We start from the raw sequence: 27,635 nt of genomic DNA on the forward strand, positions 1-27,635 counted from the left end.
TGGCCGTCTGGGGCCAGACCCTCCAGAGTGACAGGAGTGGCGGCCAATGGGGGGAGGAGGATGCTGAGCCGACAAGTTGCTGCTAACTTTAATAAATGCGCTCCTCCTCCCTCTCCACCGGGAGGACCGGCTCCCGTCCCGGCGTGCCCTCACCTGACCTTCCTCCAGTGGTCCAACAAGATGGCCGTCGCCGCCATTCGCCGCCGTTCGCCGCCCTTCGCCGCCAATTGCCGCCATTCGCCGCCGAGCTGCCGGAGAGGTTTCAGGTCCACGGCTCGCTCTGGCTGCAGTGCTGGCAGCATGGGGCCGAGGTGAGTGGCTCCCTCTCCACTTCAATGTCCTCCCTCGCCTGCCTATGGCCCCGGGGGACACTCCCCGCCCAGCAACGGGTCCACGGATCGTCAGTTGGGGGAGGCTTGCCAAGTCCACAGGATGCTCCCCGACTTACGATGCTTCCACTTACTATATTTCAACTTTGCGATGTTGCAAACGGCTGGCGGAGGGGGAGGGGAGGATGGGGGGATAATTGGTGTTGAGGGGAGATGGAGTGGTTGAGTGGGTGAGGGGAGCGGGGGAAGGGAGGGGGGGATAAGGGGGGATGGAGTGGGGGAGTGGGTGAGTGGGGGGGAGGGGGGAGTGGGGGGAGGGGGAGGGAGGAGTGGGGGGAGGGGGGGAGTGGGGGGGAGGGGAGAGTGGGGGGAGGGGGGAGTGGGGGGGAGGGGGAGGGGGGGAGTGGGGGAGGAGATGGTGCTGGACCAATACAGGGGAGTTTTGGGCCCAACCGCTAGTATTTGGGCCACTCGGTCTAGTATTTTATAATGATTACTGTTTCTTGTATGTTTTCCGTCTTAAGAAATGCCTTGCAACAATTTACTCCGAAATGTTGATTAACTTGAATTTATTTTAATGATTTTAAGTGTATTTGATGAGCACAGGACAAATATCTTTAAACTGCCAAAATTTGTGTGGGTGCAGCTGAGCCTGAACTCTGCTGAAGATTATTGAGGTTAATGCAGCTTTACAGAACACACAGCTAACCTTTAGTTCAGCTCAATGATGGATGTGCTTCTGATCCAGAGATCACAATCAAGGAGTTTTTTTTTTATTGACCTTTCAAAATAGGATACCTATAACTTGCACCAATGCCTTGTGTATCCCTTAATCACAAAAGTCCCATAATTTGATTGTTTCCTGAAGTGCGAGGAGTACATGCTCCTTTTACCTGATCATTGATCAATGATCATTTCATGCTGGCCTTCCCAGGTTTACAGTTAGTAGTGCCCCACTGTTTATCAGATGTTCTCCTCAAAAACTATAGAACCATGAGTATCATCCATCACCCAACCATTGTGTAATGATGACTAATACAGACCAGATATAAAGGACAAGGTAAAGATTTACTGGTTGGTCAAGTTTTCGAGCAGATATACATGCATCTCAAAACAATCTTTAACATCAGAAGCAAAATCAGTCAATCCTGGAAAAACTCAGCAAGTCAGGCGGCAATTGTGAAAAGATAAATAGTTAATGACTCAGAACTGAATGAAGGGACCTGGAAGTGAGACATAGACTGCCTTTACATAAATACTTCCTGGCCTGGTGAGTTTACATTGTATTCTGTTTTGCTTTCAAATTTGCAGCGTCTGTGATTTTTTACCTTTTCATTTAATATCGGAGTCATTTTGCAGCATAATATTGTCGACTTTGAGAAACCTTTGTCGCAGGTTAGCGTGATAGGCTCTGTCAGATAATGAAGAACCTTGGCGTTGATTTAGGATTTGTGAATGAAGTCGGTATAAGAACCCAAACAATGCACTGTTTGCCAACGGATTCATTGACCACTCCTCTTCAACGTGCTAGATATTCTTTAAGAACGTCTCTTTCCTTATTTTCTTCTACAGCTTAAAACATAGAACACAGAACATGGACAAATACAGCACAGGAACAACTCCTTCGGACATGCCATGAAAAACAATTTGCCATACCCAAGGCCATGTTGGCTATGTCTAATCAGTCTTTCCTGTTCCAAATGCTGGTAGATACTATCCCTCATTCTCTCCACCAGTAATTTTTCCACCACTGATATCAGGCTCAGCAGTTTTTCTAAATAAAGGCACAACATTACTTATCCAGTCGTCCTGTACTTCATCCAAGGGCAAAGATGATCAAAATATTTCCAGGCTACTACAATTTCTTCCCAAGTTTCCAATAATGTCCTAGGGTACAGGCTCAATGCCTTCTATGTGGTAAATACAAATTGAGAAATAATAATTTTACACGATGCACATCTCCTTTATCTCCACACATACATGACCACATTGATTCTTAAGACTATTCTCTTCCTAATTATTATTTTTGTCTCAATATACGTGAAGAATCTCTTATGAATCTCCTTTATCTTATCTGCCAAAACTATCTCTTATCCTATTTTTGCCCCCCTGATTTCCCTCTTAAGTGTACTCCTGCAACTCTTATCCTCCTCGAGATATTTGCTTGATCCCAGATGCCCATACTTGACAAACACCTCCTTCATTTTCCTAACCAATACCTCGAAATACCTTCTCAACCTGGGTTCCCTAAACCTGCCAGCCTTGCTCTTCACTCTATCTACTGGGTATTCCTGGTAGGGGATTGGTAAATATTAATTGAGAGGCATCCAGAAGAGCAACTCATAGGTAAACACAGAAAACGCTGGAAACATTTGGTGCACCAGGCAACATCTATGGAAAGAAAAACAGAGTTCATATTTCAGAGCTGAGAGCCTCTATCAGCTCAACACAGCAGGACTACACAGAAGTCAAAGCCAGACAAACCAAACTACATCATGAAAGATTCTTGGTGGATTCAAGGAAGACAATTATTTGTTGTGTGCCAATAAAAAAAGGAATTTTGATTTTGCCTGCAAGTCTGTTTCTATATTGAAACCTTTCTCTAATGCAATTCTGCTTCATGGGCTTTTCACTCAAAAGGTCACAATATACAAATCAAAATCCTACAAAATGTAAACCTAAATCAAGTAAGCTGCAGATGCTGGAAGTCAGCAATAAAAATAGAAAATGCTGGAAACACTCAGCAGTTCAGACAACAAAGGAGCACAATGTGAATGAAACTGTCCACATTAACCTATCTGAGAACCTGTCCAAAATACTCCCTTTATTCTACACACCACCCAAATGCCACCTCCCCCCACCCAACCACCTCCACCTTCTCTGCTAATGAAAACTAACTTGTTTTTCTATCTTTCCCAATTCTGACAAGGGATCCCAGACCTGCAATGTTAACTGTTCGTCTTACCACGGATGCTGCCTGATCTGATAACTGTTTCCAACATTTTCTGTTTTTAATCCAACAAGTCAGTGTCAAAACATCCTGAAATAATCTGTCATATCCTGACCCCTTTTATCCTCTGGACGCTCTGGGCCCTACATTCATAAATACATTCATGCAGAAATTGGCTCGTATTTTACAAGTTCAAAACACTGATTTAATTTTAATTCACGAAAGTCACAAATGCAAATTTATTTCCAAGTCCTCTGAGAACAAAGCAGAAATATGATACCGTTCAAACAGGCTTGTACAACATCTGGCTCAAACAATTCATATTGATAAAAGTCATCAGTTCTACTCCATGATAAAAGATTATTCATAAGTGAATTTAAGAGGTTTTTTTCATGTATGGATATGCTTCCTGGTATTTATCAAATCAACATTAAATAAAGATGTTGAATTCATCTATGCCCTGCATGTTGGGAGCCTGGTATATTGAACATTATGAAATGTGAGCGCGCAGGTTCTAATATTTGTAACAAAAATCAATCTAGCTTTCTGTTAATTATTACTGCAGGATTTCAAATATGCGTGGATGTAGGAACAGCAAGAATATCCCAGGGTAGTTATGATATTTATTTCCTAGTCTGAGTCTGATTCAGAAATGTGAGATGGCAGTACCATATAAAATACATATTCATTTCATCTAAAGCTAACAATTGACCAATTGCGAACTTAAAACAATAATCAATGATTTGTTTTAATGCTAATTTTATTATGTCCTAAAGAGAGTAAAATTGTTTTATGATTCGAATTTTGTAAAAGAATTAAGGGCAAGGAGCATGACATGAGAGTGATTTGTAACGGTTGCCACAAAATTCTTCTTTCTAGTGCAGCCTGTGGGAGCAACAATTAAAAGAGAATGTGCAAATTTGCTTAGTTACCTAACACCATGTTATTAACAGGTATAAAGCCAAGAGTTGACATTGACCTGGCCAGGAATGTATGTGTCCCTGAAGACATTGGGAACAGCAAATGTTGGAATCTTGAGCAGGTGAGGCAACATCTGTGGACAGAATGGACAGGCAACGTTTTGGGTCAGGACGCTTTTTCAGACTGATTGAAATGGGGGTGTGGGGGGCTGGAAGATGGGGAATAGGTGGGGTGGGACTAAGCATGGCAAGTGACATATGTGGATGCAAGTGAGTGGGTTTGATTGGCAGGTGGGCAGAGTAAATGACAAAGGTTAGAGGTGGAAAAGGGACAAAGGGTGTGAGACAAGGAAATAAGAGGAATGAAATGTAAAGCTGGGGAACAATATAGGTGGTAGGGGATGGGGGGGTGGGCGGTTGTGGAAAGAAGAGCGGGGTTGTGTAAGAAATGGGTACACTCCAGGATGGAGGGGCCGCAGAGCATTACTTAAAAGCAAGGAAATCAATGTTCTTACTGTTGGTTTATACTGTATGTGTCTCTTTCTACTTTTGCAACACATTTCCAACATCTGCAGGTTTTTGATCTTCCAAAACTGATAACCCATCACTCCAGAAGCCTGACTTTCACCTATCATAGTGTATTAAATACAGCTGGCACAGAAGATTGTATTAGAAAAATGGAATTGTGCTTATAGTCACAATAATGGGCACTTATTTGCATAGTGTGCTAAATTTGGTCACAAGCCAGCCGACATTAAGGGAGTGGAGTCCCTGCGGTTCAGGAAATTGGCTAAGTTTACATGAAACAAGCATGCACATGTAGCCAATGGGGCAGTCTGCAATGAGTGTACATTGCTTTGTTCTCGCTACATGTCTTTGGTAACTGGATAAGAATGTAAGGATTCCCCTTTGTGTGGAGTGTGTCAAGGACTACCTTGTGCATCTGTGCACTGCACACAGAGCAATGCTCCTTACATCTCTAAAAGTAGCTGATATAAGGAGCATTCTTACATCATGGAATATAAAAGCAAATAGTAACTGTCACATTAACAATGCCACACAATGGTGTCCGATTCCTGCGGCACAACAATGTATCTGGTAAAGCCGCTGCCTCACGGCTTCAGTGACCCAGGTCCAATCCCCACCTCCGATGCTGTCTATGCAACATGTGCATGTTCTCCCTGTGACTTGCCTGGGTTTTCTTTGCTCCAGTTTCCTTTGGCATCTCCAAGATATACAAGTTGGTAAATTACCAGGCCACTCTAAATTGCATTTAATGTATAGATGAGTGGTAGACGGGGGAATTAGTGTAGGATGAGTGTAATTGGCTGCATTATGTTCAGCATGGACACAGTAGGCCGGAGGGCCTGTTTCTATGGTGTATGATGTGCTTTCATATTCCACTATGACTTCAGAAATTACAGTTTTAAGTCACAACCTCCAGTAAACTAAATATATTTGTAGCACTGGTACCACTGAACCTGAGATAAAAGAATAGTTCCCTAAAATGGTGAAAATAACACACTTGTTTACTCTCCTTATCCTTTCTCTTTTACCAGCTTGTTCTGCTCCGTGTGTCATCGTCATTTTCCCAAAGTTTGTTTAACTCCCAGAGGAAGGCTTAGTATACCTCCCATGTCGTAAGCAATTTGTTTTAACAGAAGTTCTTAAATGAAAGAGAACTGCTTTAACATCACGCAGATTTCCCAGGGGACTATTGAAATTCCAGTGCAAGTGAAACATATAACTAAAAATATGTACTACACTACAGCATCAGATGGAAGAAATAATCCAGTAACTAAATTTTAAGTAATGGAGGTGGCCTTTAAATGATGGTGGTGGCATTTCTTGATGCCCTTTAGCATTGCTTTCACAATCACTTTTAATTTTGCATTCTCCTACGTGAATGCAATGTTAAATAGGAAGAAAAACAGCTTTTTCCGAGACGTACAGGTAGGTAGGTTGATTGGCTGGGTAAATGTAAAAATTGTCCCTAGTGGGTGTAGGATAGTGTTAATGTGCGGGGATCGCTGGGCGGCACGGACTTGGAGGGCCGAAAAGGCCTGTTTCCGGCTGTATATATATGATATGTGGCGAAGTGAGATATCAACGAATGCACCAATGTGGCTTTTCAGGAAACGTTTCAACATCCATGCCATTTATTAAGCAGAAAAATGTACTGTACTTCAACAGACACATCATTTTCAATAAGTATATACACTATGCAGGTCTGAGCTAATGTTCTCCTCTTGTTCCATGATGGTACCAGAATAATATCTCCCTCCACATAATGTGTTTCCTTTTAAAGCTTTTTCAGCTTTTTCAGCTTTTAGGTTTCATTTGGGTATCTCGGCAACTGATCTTTTGTTATTATTCATTAGTTAGAAAGGATAGATTCCTCCAAAAGATTGGCATATGAAAAGGCATTATGTCATTTATTTATTGAAGCTAGTCATTGAGTGTGCAGTTTGTACCTGAAATTAATCAACTGTGTCACAGCGGCAGATGTCTTCTTGGAAATGGCACAGGTGATTATTTGCTTTTGACTCAGCATGGCTGTTGCAGACCCTGGTGGTTTTATATGTGTCATTAATGCTCAGGGTACTGCTTGTTTTGTGCTACTTACCATGTTAGGCCTTGATCGTGAATTGAAAGAGGAATTGACAATGAAAATAAACAACTAGATTTTATACAATATCTTGCACCACATCAATGAAAGAGCTAGATAGAGCTTTTAAGGATAGCGGAGTCAAGGGGTATGGGGAGAAGGCAGGAACGGGGTACTGATTGAGAATGGTGGTGCTGGCTCGAAGGGCCGAATGGTCTACTCCTGCACCTATTGTCTATTGTCTATTGAAAGGCATTGAAATGCATTCGCTGTAATAACATAAGGAATATGGCAGACACCTTGTACACAGAAAATTCCAACAAAGAACCATTCATCTGCTTCTCTGTACACACTGATTTACTGCTTTTGGGTACCTTTTATTGATGTTATGGTGTCTGCTGATCCTTCTGCTCACCATTAATTCAAGTTGCTCAGTCTTGGATTTTCTCCTGGTGAGCCTTGTACTTTTGTTCAGCATTCTAGTAGAGCCTTTTTGAGTTTAACTTACTCCTGACTCCCGCATCTTCTCTGCGCTTTATCTCTTTATCATCACAGTTGGCCACTGATCTTGCCAAGCTCTAGTCCACTGCGCTGCCTTGTTTTTTGGGGGTTTTGTGGGTCACTGGAATAGGTCGTTTAGAACCTGTAAACAAAAATTGCTGTTTCTTAAATTTTGGGCTTGCATATCTCCACTCTATGAGTGGTAGTGTCTTGTCAGAAATAATCCATATTCCTGAAATTTGCACTGCAGATTCAATCAATGCTGTCATCCATTATCAGTTTAGTCTTAGTTTAGTTTAGTTTAATTCCCTTTAGTTTAGCATAGAACCTTTCTTCTCCAACAGTTCTCAGTTTGGGGACAGCTGGAATCAACAGAATTGTGCTCTACTGAGAAGTAAATATTCAGTGAATCTATTTTGGCTGGAACACAAAAATATGGAAGCAGGAGTTGGCATCCTTGGCACTCAAGCCTTCCCCACCATTCAACTTGACATAGCTAATCTCAACCTCAACTCCTTCCATGTGCCAAGGATCAAGTTAAGAGCATTTTATTGGCTTTTAGACTTCACTTTAGACTTTAAACTTTAGAGATATAACGCGGAAATAGGCCCCTCAGCCCACCGAGTCTGCCCAAACAGCGATCACCCCGTACTATCCTACAAACCAGGGACAATTAAATTATTTACTGTAGCCAATTAACCTACAAACCTGTACATCTTTGGAGTGTGGGAGGAAACCAGAGCACCCAGAGAAAACCCACACAGTCACAGGGAGAACGAACGAACTACATACAGATAGCACTCAAAGTCCAGATCGAACCCAGGTCTCTGGCTGTCTAAGGCAGCAACTCTACCGCTGTGCCACTGTGTCACCCTTGTGCCAATGCCACCCCTAAATGGCATATGTCTCGAAACTGAGCAATTAAATTCTTACTTGCAGCAGTACAACAGATATGTAAACATAGGACCCTGTAAACACCATATTAATCAACAAAAAGGTTCAGTGGTACATACATACAAAAACAAAAAAACAATAATAATGCAAAAACAAAAACTATGCCCCCCAAGTCTATGCAGTTCGGAGCTTATTTGGAGGTTGCAGTGCAGTTGCGGAGGCCTAATGGCTCTCGGGATCAAGCTTCTCCTGAACCTGGGCATTACAGTTTTCAGGCTCCTATACCTTCTTCCTGATGGCAGAAGTGAAATGAGAGTGTGGCCAGGGCGGTGCGGGTCTCTGATGATGCTGGTTGCCTTTTTGACACAGTGACTGCTGTAGTCCACAATGCCCTGATCTTGCGGAAATCTATCTTCGTCCACTTTAAATATTTCTAATGAGCTAGATTACATAATTCTCTGGGGCAAAGAATTCCAGAGATCCTTGTGGTCTTACTGACTGCTTTTGGGCAGAGATGAGACCTTGAAAAGGTTAGGCTTCCATCCTGAAGCTACTAATGAAAAGTTCCTTCTTCCTCTGTCCAGCGTCCATCCCAAAGTTAAAATTGATTCTAGGATTGTTAAAATTGAAGATTGATTTCATTGGAATCCTGATGAATTTATTGTAATAGACTGGTGCACCCATGTGGAACTTCAGCTGCCAAAACGTTGCAAAGGTTTAGTGGAACAATGACCACATGGATGAATAAGGGATAAGATGATCAAAGATGAACTCTGCTGCTGAATGAAGACTTACCATTATTATGGGCTCAGTGCAGTTGAATTTTAACTAAGACCACAAGGATCTCTGGAATTCTTTACCCCAGAGAATTATGTAATATAGCTCATTAGATAAATAATATCCCTTTTTAATGCAGAAAATATTGCAAATACACAACAGATCAGAATAAATGCATCAGATTGTTTATAAGTCATCATAAAGGTATAATGTTGATCTTGTGACAATGCTCACTCCATTGGAAATCACACTGGTCTGGACTGGAGAGGCCAATCCTCATTATTGGTAACAGCTGTCCAATTTGTCAAATTTCCCCACCCTCCCAACCTCCAGAACCTCCTCTGCCCACAGACAATAAGGGATACAGGCACAGACACGTGAACAGACACGGACACGGACACGCAAACAGACATGTGCACACACCAGGATAATCGAGAGACTGCCAACGTCACCTCTCCATGCCTGAAGCTGAGCTGCAAGGAAGAAACTCTACTTACAGCCACTCCTCTTGAAGCAAGAATGAACTGCAGGAAGATGCCTGAGATTTCCACCCCTATTCTGAAGACCATGACTAAGCTTCTGGGACAAACCCGAGATCGCCAGCGTCCTCACACATGCGCTCTGGTGGTGAGGGAGAGTGCCCCCTGTCGTCCTGGAATTTCTTACCACTGTAATTTGAATAAACCATGTTAGTTCACCCTATTGTGATTGTCAGTGTATACACTGCTGAACTGTGGTGTCATTCCCCAACATCACATTCTAAAACATTATTTCGCACTCCACAGATAATGCCTGATTTATTGACTATTTCCTGAATTTAAAACACATGTTTGCATCGAGGACTGATTCTATACAGTACCTTAATTTCTTGGAAGTCATAAACTGGTGCATTTACAAAGCCACTTCCAAATCCACTCCTCCACCCTCTGAAATTATCATCTCTTCATTGACATTCTTTTGCTTCTGTGGAGACTTGTTCCTTCCTGACCCCCATGGTAACATCATCTTCTCAGAAAAGTCATGTCGTTTAAGGGAAATGCTACAGAAATACTGGTTGTTGTCAAAAAAAGAACCTTGTCATGGTGTTGAAATGTCTCCCGTGTTTGAAGTATGCTGCTGTGAAATCAGAAAGCGTGGGAAACATACTTTATTTAATGATATTCATTTTATCTTGTATTATTTTCATGAACGTTAATGCATAGATTTGATTTTGATCCCTGCATCAGTCATACTCCAGTAAACAAATTAATAGCTATTGTTAATAATATCTGCTGGTAAAAATTGTACCACACTTAATGGAAAATATTCATTTATGCCTTTCATCCAGTGTGAGTCCTCAATAAAAGAGAAAAAATAGAAGGCCGGGAAGAAATGACAATGATGCACACCAAGGGATTAGATAATGGCAACAGATGGCAAATCATGTTATGGTGCTATTTCAAAGCCATGATCTCTCACCTCTGGGACACAGGAATGAAGTTGAAATGAAGGGGAAGGAATCTTTTTCATTCTCAGCTCAGTACCAGTCAAGGTCATCTGACACAAAAACATCCTTGATGTGTGTATCATTAGGTAGAGTAGCAGCGACAGCCCTCACAATGGCCACAAGGCTTAAACAGACATTTTCCCTTTTTATTTAAATACAATCACAGATGCACAGTTAAATACAAGCAAATTTAATGTGTTTTTCTGCAATTACTTTATTTTTACATTTTAAAGTCAATATTTAAATTGTATCCTACAGGACTAAGAATTGATAAATATACTTATAATAATAATTTACTCTGGAAACAATGGAGCTCTGGATAATAATGTTCCCTTCCTCATCAAGCACCAGTTTTATTATTTTTGAGCGGGCCTCATTTGAAAATGTTAGATAATGAACAAGCAATGATTATAAAAGAATTAAAGTCAGAATCATCAATTTAGTAGCACAAACGTCTTAAAACTATAGTCCTCTCATCTTTTGTTTCACCGTTCCAGAATACCAATCCTAGGAGACCATTATGATATTTACGTGTGTCAGAATTTCTATTTGGCATTCCCTAACCCCCTACCATGTAAAACCCAAACAAATTAATTAATGTCTTAATGCCATTTCTCCTGGGATTTAATGGAAATTGTGGTGGAAGATTGAAAGAATACCATTGATATTCAAGGTAGTTCTTGTCAAATGATGCACGTATGACCAGATATGAATCATTACACTGATGCTCTTTTGTTCCAACTTATAAGCATGGAAAGCAATAGATTGGACGTCCTTAATGTAGTCAGTACTGTTTATCTCCGAATGAAAAAGCAAACTAATAAGCTTCACACAAACTAGCCGGACAAACTATCTCCTGATGCTGCATTTTCTTTTTCGGTAAAAAAAAATTCTCATCTCTCCCTGCAGGGAAGGACAGAGCATTAGAATGCTAGTTCTGACTTTTTCATTTGCACAACTGTAAAAGTGACCATTGCTCTCAATATTTTGCATTGTATCTTTCCAGTGTTGCAGAGACAAGTGTAGGTTCTGTCAGTTAATGAGACAAGTAATTGAATTCTTGTTTTTTTCTGGGCCAGGATTTGTCTGCTTTGATACAAGTGAGAATGAAAGAGTTTGGTTTGTCTTCCTTTAGATGTAGTGCATCAGCTACACCTCACGGACCACACGCAGTTTGTGTACTACCAGATCTATCAGGAATATTTGTTTCCATTCTATTAATGGATATTTGTACGCAAACAGTTGAAGATAATTCTGTAGGTATGTCCAAGATTCCTGAGCAGCCACCACTATGTTTTCCTCCTGTAAAGTCAAGTTCCCATATATCTAAGGTATGGAAGGAATCCCCACTTCATCCTTGATTGCTGATACATACCCATAACTTCACCGACAGCACTAGAATAAAAATCAAATGTCTATTGGTTTTACAATCAATTAAACTTACGGTATATCAAGGCAAAATTGGAGACATCCTTCAGCATCTATCAGAGGGATCTTTGAGAAATCACAATTAAAGGCAAGTGTGGTGCTTTGGTGCACATATGCCTGGGGATATATCCTCATCTAAAAGTTAAAATTGTCTTGTTTTTTCAATTCTTCCTACCAAAGTGAATAACCTCACATTTTCCCACATTCTACTCCATCTGCTACCTTTTTGCCCATTAATTTTATGCCGTTCATATTCTTCTGAAGCTTCCTCATGTCCATCTCATTACTCTCTTCTAAAATTAGGGTCTGTGGAGGCGCAGAGATATGGAAACTAATTACACAAATTATTTAAAGTCAATAGAAGAGTAAAAAACAAACTAAAAGGCAAATGTTATTGCATTTAGCATAGGAGATTGCAATACCAAGAAAGTTATGCATTGAATTTTAGGCACTTACCCAAAAAGATGTGTTAACCTTGAAAGGGCAATGGTGGACATTCAATATGGCTATATTAAAGTTTTGGAAGATTAAATAATGAAGGCAGATTATGTAATCTTAGTTTGTTTTCTCTAATGAATGATTTAAGCTTAACTGATTGAAATGTTGTTGAAATGTATTGAAATGTTGAATCGATTTAAAGGGAAAATGGCTATATCTCGTGGTGGGAACATCAACAAAGAGCCTGATATAAAAATAGAATCAGTCTATTCAGGAATAGATAAAGATAATATTTTTTGAAGTGAAGAATAGTAAAAATATTGCATTTGCACTCCCAGTAACGCAGTGCATGTTAACCCAACTGGTGATTTCAGGACTGAGACTGGTGGAACTTTCATAGATAAAGCTATCAAGATGTGTGTGAGACAAAGGGGAAATGGAGTTAAGGAGCAGGTCTGCCATTACCCAACTAAATGTGGCTGTAAGAACTCAATGCCAATGCTCACAATGTTAAAATTAAGGTCAGCTTCATTTAAGTAAACGACCATCTATTGGGTAAATCATACACTGGAGATCATCATTGAAGGAATAAATAGAGGGATCAGGAACAATTTTTCTTGGATACCTGTTTGGACATACAACTCCCGGCCAAAAATAACACCAAAGCAGAATCTACAATAGATCTCTACAGTGAAATATAAATACTTGTAAAAAACAAAGTGCAAATAGTTATGCAAAAAGAAGGAAAGAGTATCTTTCAAAGAGTCGGCACATGAACAATAGATTTGTTTTCTGTCCCTGCTGTGAAGTTCTGAGATTGTTTAAAATCAATAGGTCAATGTTCAGTGCAAGATACTGGAAAAAAATTATCACATCCGAAGTGTGGTAACTCCTTAAATTGCAGCACAGTTGCTTTATGCTAATGAGTGTAATTACTTTGATTTCTGTTCAGTGATAGAATGAGATGATATTTTGAGGTGTAGAAGGGTATGCATCATAGGGGAGCAATAAAGACATGCTGATGAAGCAGTACATGCATACAGGTTCAAAATTACTCTTGGTTGATGAGATTCTCTGAAGCAGCATGATGAAAAGCAAGAGGATTTATTATCACGTCAGGGCCATTATTCTTCTTACATTTTCTACCTTTTCAGCAAATCCTTCTTGTAAAATCTCTCTGCTATCTCATAAAAATTAAAAATATCAAATATTAACCTTTATTATTATGACTGATTCAACAGCAGAAGAATGCACTGAAGCATTTTCAACAGTGCAGTTTGTTTTTGTCACATTCAAGTCTTCTCATTAATTTTGTAAAACTTTATTAAGAATAAAGTCTCAGCAATTTTTAGTTTAACCTCCTTTCGATAAGAGTAATTCAATGGTGATGCCAGCCTCAAGGCAGGAGCAAGGTTAAGTGAACTCTTCCTGTAGGCAACTAGAAAATCATATTAAGTTAGCTGTGAATCTGACATGCAAAGCTCTTATTTTATGACCATATTGTTAATCATAAAGTCTCTGAAGAATATGACGAATTTGTACACAGCATCAGCAGTGGTTTTGACAAAATGCTATTCAAACGAGGTGACCTTCACACCAGCTGCCACTAAATAACTGGGCACAATACAGTCAGGTTAAACATTTTTTATACACAGTAATGGAAAGCTCAGATACATAGGGTGGGTTATTATATGTTCATATTCTACAGCTATTCCATCACATTTGCTGCAGAAATTAAAGGTAAAAGCAACATTATGTAATAGTATTTTAGTACTGGAGTGGAGTTAAATGTATTAAACATTATTAGAGATGATGTAAGTGATGACATTTTTTTCATATTGCAAATGCAGTGGTTCTTGGTTTCGAAAAGTTGATTCATTGTAGCAAGAATTCATCGAGTTAAACTGTTGTTAGAAATTAGGAGAAAAGGTTGAAAGCTAGAAATTGAAAATAATAGACAATAGGTGCAGGAGTAGGCCATTCGGCCCTTCAAGCCAGCACCATCATTCACCGTGATCATGGCTGATCATGCACAATCAGAACCCCATTTCTTCCATCTCCCCATATCCCTTGACTCCGCTATCATTAAGAGCTCTATCTAACTCTCCCTTGAAAGCATCCAGAGAATTGGCCTCCACTGCCTCCTGAGGCAGAATTCCACAGCTTCACAACTCTTTGAGTAAAAATTAAAGGGGAACTGACAGAAAATATAAATAGTTATTGAGCATTTATTCAAAAGATATGTTAATATTTTAATGCATTTGTTAGAATCAGGTGCGATCATTAACCCAGCTCAAACACCAATTATTTTCCATTTGTGATACATACAGATCATTCCCATATATTTAATATTAACCTAGCTCTTTCACTTTTAAGACCTTCAATCGGGTCAGTTTCAATATCTTTGTTTTTCACATCTTTTAAGCATTTGAAGTAAGTAATGTCTCTTGACTGCAAATGTGTACCCTTTAACCAATATGAAGAAAGGAAATAATATTACTGCTCTATATTTCTACTCAATGTAAGACCATCGTGATCTTGTACACCTTGTAACATCTCCTCTCACTCTTCTTTGCTCCCTGGAGAAAAAAAATATCAATTATTTTCCAATTTAAACTTATAGCTGAGATTTTCCACCAGTATGGTAAATAATTTCTGCACTTTCTCAAGGACCTTCAAGTGAGGAACATAATACACCAATTGAACACAATACAACAATTGTGGCCTAACCAGTGTTTTATAAAGGCTCAACATAAGAAAGATGCCATTGAGCTGGAAAGAGCACAGAATGGATTTGCAGGGATGTTGCCAGGACTCGAGGGTTTGAGTTATAGGGAAAGGTTGGACAGGCAAGGACTTAATTGCTTGGAGAGTGGGCGACTGAGGGATGATCTTATAGAGGTGTATCAAATCATGATGGGCACAGATCAGGGTGAAAGCACTCTTTTCCCCCCAGAGTTGGGGACTCAAGAATAGAAAGGCATAGGTTAAAGGTGAGAGGGAAAAAATGTAATATGAACCTGAGGGGCAATTCACATAGATGGTGGTGCGTATATGGAACAAACTGCCAGAGGAAGTGATTGAGCCAGGTACAATAATAATAGTTAAAAGACATTTGCATAGGTAGATGGATAGGAACAATTTCAAGGGATATGGGTCAACTGTGGCTAAATGGGAGTCATTTAGATAGGAAACTTGATCACCATGCATAGGTTGGGCCAAAGGGACTATTTCCATGCTGTATGACTCGATCGCTCTATAACATATCTCCTAGATTTTGTATTTATTCCTCCGCAGGTTAGGATTGCCTATGTTTTACGAATTACTCTCTCAACATACCCTGTCATTCTCAAAGATTTAGACATATACTAGACGGGTGTGCACCCATTGGGTGCAAATCTCTGATGCGGGCAGTCCTGCGGGCACGGCAACCCTCATTGGGTGGAAACCTCTCCTACGGCCCCAGCAACCCTACCGATCCGTGGACCCGTTGCCGGGCAGGAAGTGTCCCCTGGGACCGTAGGCGGGCGAGAGGGACAGGGAAAAGCCACTGACCTCAGCCCCGTGCATCTGGCGCTGCAGGCAAAGCGAGCCGTGGAGCCGAAGCTTCTCTTGCAGCTCGGCTGCGAATGGCGGCGATCGGCTGCAATCAGTGGCGAGCGGCGGGGAACGGCAGCGATGGCCATCTTGTTGGATCCTCTGCCGCCGCGCTGCACCATGGGAGGAAGGTCAGGCACGGGGCACACCGGGACGGGCAGTGGTCCTCCCACTGGTCCTCCCGGGTGAGGGGGGAGCGCATTTATTAAAGTTTATTAGGTAAATTGTTTTTAAAAAGTAACAAAAGTCGGTTTATTCAGACCGCGGGGGAATGGTGAGTAGGGTGGACCTAAAATTGTCACGTTATCGTGTACCATTTTTTCCTGGATGAAAACAGCACAAACGCGGGACAAACGAACAAATGGGGGGAACAAACATACAGGAAATGGGGAACAAATAAGATGAGAGGTTTAATAACATATAGATAGATAGATATCCAATCGTTGATATAGTTGAAAAACTGCAATGGGCTCAGCACCAATCACTGAAGTACCACACTAGTCACAGGCCTCCAGCCCGTTGAACAAACCACCACCATCACATTCTGCTTCCTACCAGGAAGTTAATTCTGTATCATGTTAGCTGGCTCTCCCTGCATCCCATGCGATTTAACCTTCCAGAGAAGCTTAAAATGCAGAACCTATACCTGACCAATGCCTCCTTCTATTTTGCTGAACAGAGCTTCAATTCCTCTCATCATCCAAGATTCCTTGTCTTGCCCTTCACTCTAATAGGAATATGCATATATTGAACTCTCACTATCACATTTCTAAAAGCATTCCACTTCTGGACATCCCTTTGCCCGCAAACAACCAACTCCAATCAAGTCTTGTCTAATACCATAAAGTTGGCCTTGCCTCAATTTAGAACTGTAACGTGTGGACTAGTTCTGTCCTTATCCATAACTATTTTATAGCTAAATGAACAGAGGGAGTTGATCTAAAAAGGCATGCCCACAGATTATTCAGTTACTTCCCTGCCCAAATCCTTAAAAGTAAGTCAAGCATTGCCCTCTCCCTTGTAGGACCCTCTACATATTGCCTGAGGAAATGTTCCTGAATACATTTGAGAAAATTCCACTCCATCTATGGCCATGACACTATGGCAGTCTGAGTTTATGTTGGCAAAGTTAAACCTCTTACTTTAACACCCCTGTTAGTCTTGTAGCTGCTGCAATATCCTAGCATGCTTGTTCCTCTCGTGCTTCAAATGGTACATTGATGATACACTGATCGACTGAAGGACAGAGTGTATTGATTTAAAAAACATCCTGTGGGGTGATTTACTAGTTCTATGGATAGTTTAACCAAGGTTATATATGGGACCTGGCAATGGTTTTAGAAGCAGGGAATGCAAAAATGGTTGGTGGTAGGGGTTTCTTCAATAATTCTGGAATACAGAGAAAACTAAGAGCTGGTAAAAAAAAAGCAAGAATTTTGACAGTGAATGAAAATCAAAGAAACTGTGGATGCTGAAAATCTGAAATAAAATTGAAAACTTTCTGGAAACATTCACCTAGTCAGGTAGCTTCTCCAGAAACAATGATAGAGTTAACAATTCACCCTAAAAAAAACTTCAACAGAACTGAAGCTCTTTGATCTGAAACATTAACTCCAAAGATCTAAGATCATAGAACATAGAAATATACAGTACATGAACAGCCCCTTTCGTCCACAATATCCGTGCTGAACATGATGAGTTAAACTAATGTGGTGATGCATATCCCTCCATTCCTACCATGTCCATGTGCCTTTTCAAAAGTTGTATACTTTAACAGCCTTCCTTGCAATCTGCAACTCAAGCAATCGATGTCATTGGAAAAACATTATCTTCCTTCCTACACATTTTGTCTGCTCCGCTGCAAAATCTCCTCAAGGCTTACTTTGAAGAAGTTATCCTCCTCTCTCTGACGAAAGTTCTTCAACATTCTCTCACTGCTCTCTCTCTCTGATTCCTCCTGCACTCCAACTTTATGACCACGTTTTAACCCAGACTTGCTACCACAGCCACGTGTGTTTTCTTTGTATGTTTTGTTGGCACCTTCCTATAGCCAACAATGATCTATTCCACATTTTCTTTGAGCCTCATCCCCCTTGATGTCTCGATTTTTCACACCTTACCCTTCTATATCTTTGTGTCGCTCACTCCCCTGACTCTCAGTCTGAAGAAAGGTCTCGACCCGACACATCACCCATTCCTTCTATCCAGAGATGCTGCTTGTCCCATTGAGGTACTCCAGCATTTTGTGTCTACCATTAGTGTTTCTCTTCTCTCTAGTCCTCTGGAACCATGCCTGTGGCCAAAGAAGGGGCAAAGATCTTCTCCAAGGCTCCTGAAATGTCCTCTCTTCCCTCTCCCAATAAGCTGGGATAGATCTCATCAGTTCCTGGTGATTTATCCATCTGAATGCTCCTGAAAAGATGCTACACCACCTCCTTTTGATTTTAACCTGTCCTTGCATTCCCCACAGTGGTCTCACTGTCCCCCATATCCTTCGACTTGGTGGATGCAGACGCAAGTATTTATTTAGTACGTTACCTATATCCGCTGACTCCATGCATAAATTCCCTCCTTTGCCTTTCAGCGGGCCTCCCTTCATCTAGGTCACGCTCTTGGTTTTAATGTGCAAAATTATTTGGATCATTCTACCAAAATGCTACATGATCACGATGGGCTGAATGGCCTGGTTCCATGCTGTATGGTGTTATAATAAATCACGGGGGTTGTTTACTTTTCTGGGGAATTAGTTCAGCAGCACCAAGAAACTGAAACAGAGAAAGGTCAGTCAGCCCACTGAGCCATCTTTCTCTAATGTACTGTATAAAATTTGTATTCTCCTGGTTTCTCACTAACGTATTTAATCTCCTGTGAGAAGGAAATAACCATAAGTAACCTTTGCAGGAATGTAAACTCAAAGAATTCTATCTGACACACTCCTCAAAGCAATCAAGCAAAATCTCCATGGTATCAACCAGATGTTATAATATATATGAGTCAATGCTGACATTTGAAGTCTCAACAGGAATGTAGTCATAATGATCCACAGAATATTTGATGACCGATGTTTATCCCTCTCCCCTTCAATCACTTTCAGAAGCAAATATTTTACTATTTTCTTTGTTTAAAACAAGTAACCCAGTACAGAATAAACTCCTCTGCTGAGTTCATAGAACAGACCATCCAAAACTGATTTGCTTCTTTTAACAGTAATGATCTGCAGTTTCATGATTTGCTAAGTTTAGTCATAGAGTCAGAGCAAGGAAAGAGACCTTTAACCCACCAAATCAACACTTACCATTAATCACTCAACTGCACTGATTTTACACTAATTCTGTTTTATTCTATCCATAATCCCATTGACTCCACCTCCCCCACAACCCAGACCAAATTTTAATATCCCCGTGCATACTAGAGGCAATTTATAGTGGCCAATTAACCCAAACATCTTTAGGTTCTGGGAGGAGACCAGAGCACCTGGGTGGAAACCCCACACATTCACAAGGGGCACCAGAGATCGGAATTGAACTTGGGTTACAGGAGCCATGAGACTGCAGTTCTATTAGCTGCATCACAGTGTTGCCCCAATGATTTCAATGATTCCAAATCAAAAAAATATCCTCCATCAGTCACAAAAAAAATTAATATCAAGTGTTGATTATCATCCTTAAAATATGGAGGGCCACTGGCTAAATTGTTGAAAACTTGACAGTGGCTGAAACACTTATGAGAACCTGTGTTGAAGCATTACTAACAAAGAAGGAAAGCAATAAATGTTCCCGGAAAATAACCTTAAGTAGTCCTGGTGTTGATTTGTACTAAGTCCAATAGAAGGGTATTTTTAAAATGTGATTGTCTTGTTTCACAGTGAGAAAGTATTGGCTTTGAAATCATTCATCAGGATTGTTTGGTTCCTCCCAAGTGCCCGAGTCAAAGATGACATGGAGGACAGTGGGATCAGTGTGGCGTCTACTAATATGCAAGAGAAGTTTGAGGTCAGGTTTGAGATCAACAAAGAGCTCTTGAAGATCAATAAGGTGGATCAATCCTTAGGTGGGATCTATCCCAGTTTATTAAGAGAAGCAAGAGAGGAGGTTGCAGAGGCCTTGATGAAGACATTTGCCACTTTGACTAGAGAGTAACCCATGTTTTTCTTTGGTTATGAAAGGAAATGCCTGGTGTTGGCAATTTGGGCCGAAGGGCCTGTTTCCACATTGTACCACTCTATAAATAAAGACAATTCAGGGAATTGTAGGCCTGTGAGCCTCATGTCAGCAATGGGGAAGCTATTGGAGAAGATTTTTTGGGATAGGATTTACTCCCATTTTGAAGGAAACAGTCAGCATGACTTTGAATGCAAGCATAATTTCTTACTAACTTTATCAAGTTTTATATGGAGGTGATGAAAGTGATTGATGAATAGAAGACAGTGGATGTTTACTACATGGATTTTAGTAAGGCATTTGATAAAGTCTACCATGGTGAGCTGGTCCAGAAGATTAAGATGCATGTGATTCACGTTAACTTGATCATATGAATTTCAAAAAGGCTTACTCATAGTAGACAGACAGTTGTGGTGGAAGGGCATTATTCTGGCTGAAGGGTTTGTGACAAGTGAAGTTCCACAAGGATCTGAATTGGGACCTCTGCTGTTTGTTATATATATAATTGCCTTGGATGTAAATGTAGATGCTTTGGTTATTAAGTTTCCAGACAACACCAAGGTAGCCAGAGTGGCAGACTGTGTGGAAAGCTGTCAAAGTATACAAGGTGAAATAGATCAACATCAGAAATGTCGAGTAAGAATGACAGTTGGAGTTTAATCTTAGCAAGTGTGAGGTCAAATGTAAGGGGAAAATATACAATTAATGGCATGTCCTTTAACAGCACTAATGTGCAGAGGGATCTTGGGGTCCAAGTCCATAACTCCCTGAAAATAGCAACACAAGTAGACAGAGTAGTAAAGAAGGCATACAGTGTGCTCAACTTCAATGGTCGGAGCATTGAGTATAAGAGTCTAGAAGTTATGAAGTAGTGCTCTAAGACCTTGGTTAGGCCACATTTGGAATATTGCATACAGTTCTGGCCGCCCCCATTACAGGAAGAATGTGGAGGCTTTGCTGTCTGGATTAAGAGGTATTATCTACAGGGAGAGGTTGGAGAAACTTGGATTGCTTTCTCTGGAATGCTGAAGGTTGAGGTAAGACCTGATAGAAATATGTGAAATTACGAGAGGGATAGATAGACAGCCAAAACCTTTTCCCAGGGTAAAAATGTCAAAGACTACAGGCCATAACTTTAAGGTGAGAGGGGCAAAGTTTAAAGGAGATGAGTGAGGCAAGTTTTTTTACATAGAAGGTGGTGGATGGTGGTGCAGGCAGAGACAATTTAGCGTTTAAAAAGCTTTTAGAAAGATATGTGGACATGCAAGGATTGGACAGATGTGAATCATGTACAAGTAGAGAGATTAGTTTATCTTGGCATCATGTTCAGCACCGACATTGTGGCCCGAAAGGCTTGTTCCTAGCTGTGCTGTTCTATATCCTATATTCTATGTGTCATGGAGTAGGTCCAGATTAGAACAAGAGTAGAGCACAAACAACCAGAGGTTGCAGCCAGTATTAATGCCAACAGTATTCGTTGAAAGGAAGAATAAGATGCTGAAGGGTGATTTCACAGAGCTAAGGACTAAATTAATATGCAAGACCCCAAAGGTAGTAATCTCCACATCATTACCTGTGCCATGTATAAAAATATTGGAATAATGCAAATTACAGCAAAGATAGTGCAAGACTAAGTGGTTTACATTCCTTGGATATTAGCATAAACTCTGGGGGATAAGCCCAATGGGTTGTATCTCACCCTGTGGATGGTTTACTAGTGCCATTGAAAACCGAGGATCATCTTCAGAATCAGAAAAGGTAAAATGGGATGTTGAAGATATTGGATTTTGTATATGATTCTGGAAAATGGAGGAGTGAGTTTTAAAAGCAGGAGAAACCAGGTGATAAAATATAGAACAAATCCAGATGCTAGTTTACAAAACAGAAATTTGACTCTGCATGAAATGTAGATATGGAAATATGAATTTAATACAGAAAATGTTGAAATATAATGTAGGTAAGAAACGTATTTTTTTATTGAACAAAGCTTAGATTATTAGGGTGTGGAGTAGGAATTTGTCTTACACAGAGCATATGAAAAAATAGATAGTATATATCATATCATCATATCATATATATACAGCGCGGAAACAGGCCTTTTCGGCCCACCAAGTCCGCGCCGCCCAGCGATCCCCGCACATTAACACTATCCTACACCCACTAGGGACAATTTTTTACATTTACCCAGTCAATTAACCTACATACCTGTACGTCTTTGGAGTGTGGGAGGAAACCGAAGATCTCGGAGAAAACCCACGCAGGTCACGGGGAGGACGTATAAACTCCTTACAGTGCAGCACCCGTAGTCAGGATCGAACCTGAGTCTCCGGCGCTGCAATCGCTGTAAAGCAGCAACTCTACCGCTGCGGTTCTATACTACTTCTTCTTCTTGCGTTTGAGGCAGCAGAAATTATGTAACGCCCTCCAGGCACTGTAACCAGTGCAATGTGCTGTTGTCGAGGGCCGTGAGGTCTACCCCTCCACCAGGGGGATGGAGGACAGTGCAGTCGAAAATGACGTGCTGCGCTGTTTGCTGATCTGCTCCACACACGCAGGCTGCTGCTGAACGCAACCCCCAACGATGCATGTTGGCATTGAACCAGCCGACCCCTGTGCGGCATGTCCGAGCCGGGTGGGGCTGTGATGTTCGGTACGACAGTGAATTGAGGAGTTCGCGATGTCTGTTCCCAGCTGGTTCTTCATGCTCCTAGTATGTTGAAACCGGAGCCACAGAGGGTCGCTGCATGACGGGAGAAAGGGCGACGAGATGACAGGCGTTGAGGTCCCAGTTGCTGTGAATCCTGGGCGAAATGGTGCAAAGGATGTTTGGCGTCCGATGGGGTTTTGCACACCAGCCTATGAGTGAAGAACTCCCTGCGAAGCTTGGCGAGTGCGATACCTACGAGCACCGGCAGGAGATCCGTCGGAGTAGGGCGTAGGCGTACCATACTACGGGAAGAATACAATACGAGAGCGGATACAGAAGAGATTTACGGGGATGCCTGTAATGGAATTAAGTACCTCCTTCCTGAGATAGTAAATAAACTCGTAGGTCTGGAATTAAGTAATTAGTCGAACAGTTAGGAATTGAGGTATTTACCTTAAGAATAGCATATGTCTGGAATTCAATGTCTTGAAAGGGTGGTGGTGAGAGAAACCTACAGCTCACTGAAAATATCCCTGGATGAACACTTCAAGAGTTACAATCTGTAGGGTTATGAGCCAAGAACCAGAACATTGGAGTAACCTAAACAGCACAATTTATGGCCAATTTGAACATTGAGCTAAAAGGCCTTCATTCGTGCTATCATTTTTAATGGTGCCATTTTTAATTCATCTGTGACTCAACTCCAGAAAAAGTTATTTCTTATTGTTTTCTTTTATTGGTTGTGACATTCATCATGACTCAGTTACCTGGATTGGTTTTGCATTAAAGGCTTTGAAGTGGTCTTTATGTTAATATAGATTATGCTGTGAACTTTATTTCAATACAATTGTTTCAGCATAGGGATTATTTCTGAATACTGTAGATAATATATTGGCAAACCATATAGATTTTTAAAGGAAAAAAGTATAAAGGTATTATTAATTGTATTGTAATGTTGTATAGACTCATAAGCCATGGCATATTTTCTGAAGCAATGGAGAAAGCTATTGATTAGTCTAACCACATAGATTGAATAAACCAGTCATGGGAACATTTTCAATACAGATGTTGAAACAGCCCTGTAAAAGCCCATCACGGGACAAACCTATGCTTTGCGCAATAGTAGGCTTCCAACTGTAGAAAGCAATGCCAAGTTTTCTTCTGAAGTCTGACATTTTTGCCAATTTTTCTTGTTATCTTCACTGCCAGTATTAACGGATGTGATTAGCAAAGCAAGAAATTAAATGGATGAAGGTGGTTTAGTCCACATCAGTGTGTCTTACTGAGCACAGCTTAGCATTCTCAGCTTGATCAAATTTTATGACGCTTGTTTGGCACTCTTACAACAAAGGCAACTCAACACTGCCTCTTGACTACCTGCGATAATCAGTTGATCAGATTGAATTTTAGTTGTGCTATTAAGTTTCCTGCAATTTGTTCTTAGCAGAAATAGTAGCATCGTTTTGAACTGCTTTCAGCAACTAAATGATTCAATAAAGTTCAGTGATGCCTAAATAATTTGTACAAAGATGATTCTTTGAAAATATATTAAAATTGGCATTGTAGAAATTTTATTCTTTGCACTTCAGTGAGAGTGCGAAACATATAGGGAGAATGTGGTGACAAATAATGAGGTGAATTAATTTTATGTCCAGTGACATGGACTACAAATGTAGGCTGCATCATACCTATTATTTGGGCACATTAGATGCCAATTTGCAACAAAGTTGGCAAGTTATGTACACACTCATGCTCTTGTAGGGCGACACATGCCATCCACCCTATTGAGGATACTATTCTCAACTTATGCCTTTCTCCCTTTGTAGATGACAACTGGAAAAGGAGCACTTTTACATTGCTGGAATCTGCATAGTGCTAGGTGCTAGTAACCTTTGAGAGGTGCTGCAACTGGATGGGTTTTCACTTTCTCAATGCACAGCGGGTATGTAACTATACATATGCACAATGATGGGTACTGGCAAGTATACAGATAGCACTCAAACACAAGGGGCTGCTGTTGCACCTCAAACCATCACACCAAATCAAAGGGTGGTAACTGAACTAACAGGACTATGCTCTTACTACATTGTTCTTGCTCCAGTGCATAATCTACAAAGTAGAGGACATTGGGATTATGAATGCTGTTCTGCCATCTGCAATTTGTCAAGCAGGCCCACTGATATGCTCAAGCAAGTTTCCCATTGTCTGGATTGCTCGGGAGAAGCATTCCTATATTTCAGCAGGCATGGTCTCAAGGCATACTTGGCCTGCTATGGGTGACAAAACCTCCAATCACTGGTACTTGGTCCTAACAGCTAACAGCTGAGAAGCGGAACAGCAAAGTGGAAGATGGTGACAGGAGCATGGAAAAATCAGAGGTGGGAAGGGAACAGTGGAAGCAACATTAACATTTCTGACTGGGAAGTCAGAAACACATTCATCATATTGCACTATCTGTAGACAAAATGCATATTCTCCATTTATAGTGGATCTCCCTCTGCTGCAGTTAATCATAAGATCAATTAATTTCACAAACCTGATGAAGTACCAAACAAAATGATTTTGTCCATGATGTGAAGTCACTAAATGCCCAGGTTCTTGGGACTGCTCTCTTTGGACATTCCACATCTGTCCATCCAACACCATGAAAGGATTCCTGGGCCACAGTGGACACAGTTCAACTCTGTTCCTTTCTATGGCTCTCTCCATTGTCGTGTCTTCCCTTGTAGCAACCGGTACTAACCTCTAGAATGATTTTCACCATCTGAAGCAGGCATAAAAAACTCTCCCTTTAGAGATGAGGGCTGGTGTTAAATATGCAAGCTAAATGGAATGAGCGTTTCACAAAATGTGCTGAGGCAATGAAAACATTGATTAAAAGAAAAAATGTTAGAGGAACTCAGCTGGTCAGGCAACATCTAGGGAGGGAATAGACAGGCGACATTTTGGATCAGTACTCTTCTTTTGACGAATAGAAGTGGGGGAGAGAGAAAGCTGGGAAAGAGAGATGGGATGGGACAAAGCTTGCAATTTGTAGGTGAATCAGAGAGGGGGAGCAGTAAGATAGGGTCTCACAGAACTCCTGTTGGAGCGACGAGAACATTTTTCAAACAAGTCTCACTTTGAGGAGATTTTGTAGTGGAGCGGTAAAATGGAGCAAGAAGCTACAGATGCAGGAAACTTGATCAAAACGCAAAGTGCTGGTGGAAATAAAAGATGCTGGTGAACAAAGTACAGTTGTTACAAAACAGTGGCACAACAGGTAGAGCAGCTGCCTTACTGCACCAGAGACTCGGGTTGGATCCTGACCTCAAAGTGCTGACTGTGTGGAGTTTGCACATCTCCCTGTGACTGCATGGGTTTCCTCCAGGTGTGCCAGTTTTCCTCCACATCCCAAAGACATGTGGGTTTGTAGGTTTGTAGGTTAATTGGCCTCTGGAAATAGCCTCTAGAGTGCAGAGAGTGGATGTAAAAGAGGCGTAACGTATGAATAGGCGACCGATGGTTGGTATGGACATGGAGGGCTGAAGAACTTGTTTCCATGCTGTATCTTTAAACAAAACTAAAGTAATCAAGAATTTTTTGAGTTTATTTGTAATGATAATGTATGAACGAAAAACAGTCACATGGAGAAAATAAATTAAAATTTGAAGACAGTACTAGAGCATTTACCAAAATGTCAAATGAACTCCAAATAAAACTGAAATGAAATAATGTGGATGAAATGAATCAATGAAGGCTAAGTAGTAGCATAATGTTTGCTACATTACTGAATGGCATAGTAATGATAAATTATTAATTGTGATTAGGATTTGTTAACATCGTCCAGAACAGATGTGAAGGGCAATGTATTACTGTAATCCACACTAAAATGAGCAACACACACATAGAGTGCATATCCAAAGATGCCAACTCAAAGGCCACTGCATATTTGGACCAGAGGCCTCATATAGATAAAACAGGCAAGTTGTGGACACCAAACAAGTGGATAAATCTCATCAGTCAACGTACTGGAAAATCTGGGCAGTAGCTAAGCTAGACATTTGTGACAGAGGCAGATTATTATAATGGTCATTACTTGAGACTTGTCTGACATGAATGTATATTAATATTTATCCTCCCAAGCCTAAATCTTGTTCAAGACAATTACAAGCCCTCAATGTTTCAGAAGCCTTCAGAGGTGCCACCTGCTTCTCCAGAAGAAGGAGATTAATTCCTCTCACCTTGAGTGGAGAGCATCTGTCCCCTCCCTGATGTGACTTTGGACTGTGCGCACAGACACATTTTTGATGTTGTCAGAAATCATGCAGAGGTGAAAATAAAAAATGGAGGGTTGTCCAGTTATTGGCTGCAGTTGTTACTATAGCATATTGCACCACTTCTCTAGAAAATTGAAGTTTCTGGCTACTTTGCCTATAGGAAGATGCACACAACTCATCTTCCACCAGATACCTCTGCCTCCTGAGCCTAACCATCAAACCTTTCTCCCGCTCCTTCTCCGGTCTTGTCTGAGAGATTGCCTTGCTTCGGAGGTTCCTCTCATTCTCTTTTTTCTCATGCTGAAGGACAAGAGAGAGTGGCTGACATTTCACCCCAACCAAGGGAGGTGGCTAAGATAAGAAACCTTGAGAATCTGTGTTTATCTCATATCGGGTAGATGCACAGAGTCTCTTGCCCAGACTAGGTGAATCGAGGACCAGAGGGCATAGGTTTAAGGTGAAGGCGAAATAATTTAATGGGAACATGGGAGGTAACTTTTTCACACAAAGGTTTATGAGTGTTTGGAACAAGCTGCCAGGGGAGGTTGTTGAGGCAGGGACTATCCCAACATTTAAGAAATGGTTAGACAGGTGCATGGAGAGGACAAGTTTGGAGGGATATGGACCAAACATGGGCAGGT

Source organism: Rhinoraja longicauda, chromosome 4 (genome assembly GCF_053455715.1).
Source record: "Rhinoraja longicauda isolate Sanriku21f chromosome 4, sRhiLon1.1, whole genome shotgun sequence".
Lineage (NCBI taxonomy): Eukaryota > Metazoa > Chordata > Chondrichthyes > Rajiformes > Arhynchobatidae > Rhinoraja > Rhinoraja longicauda.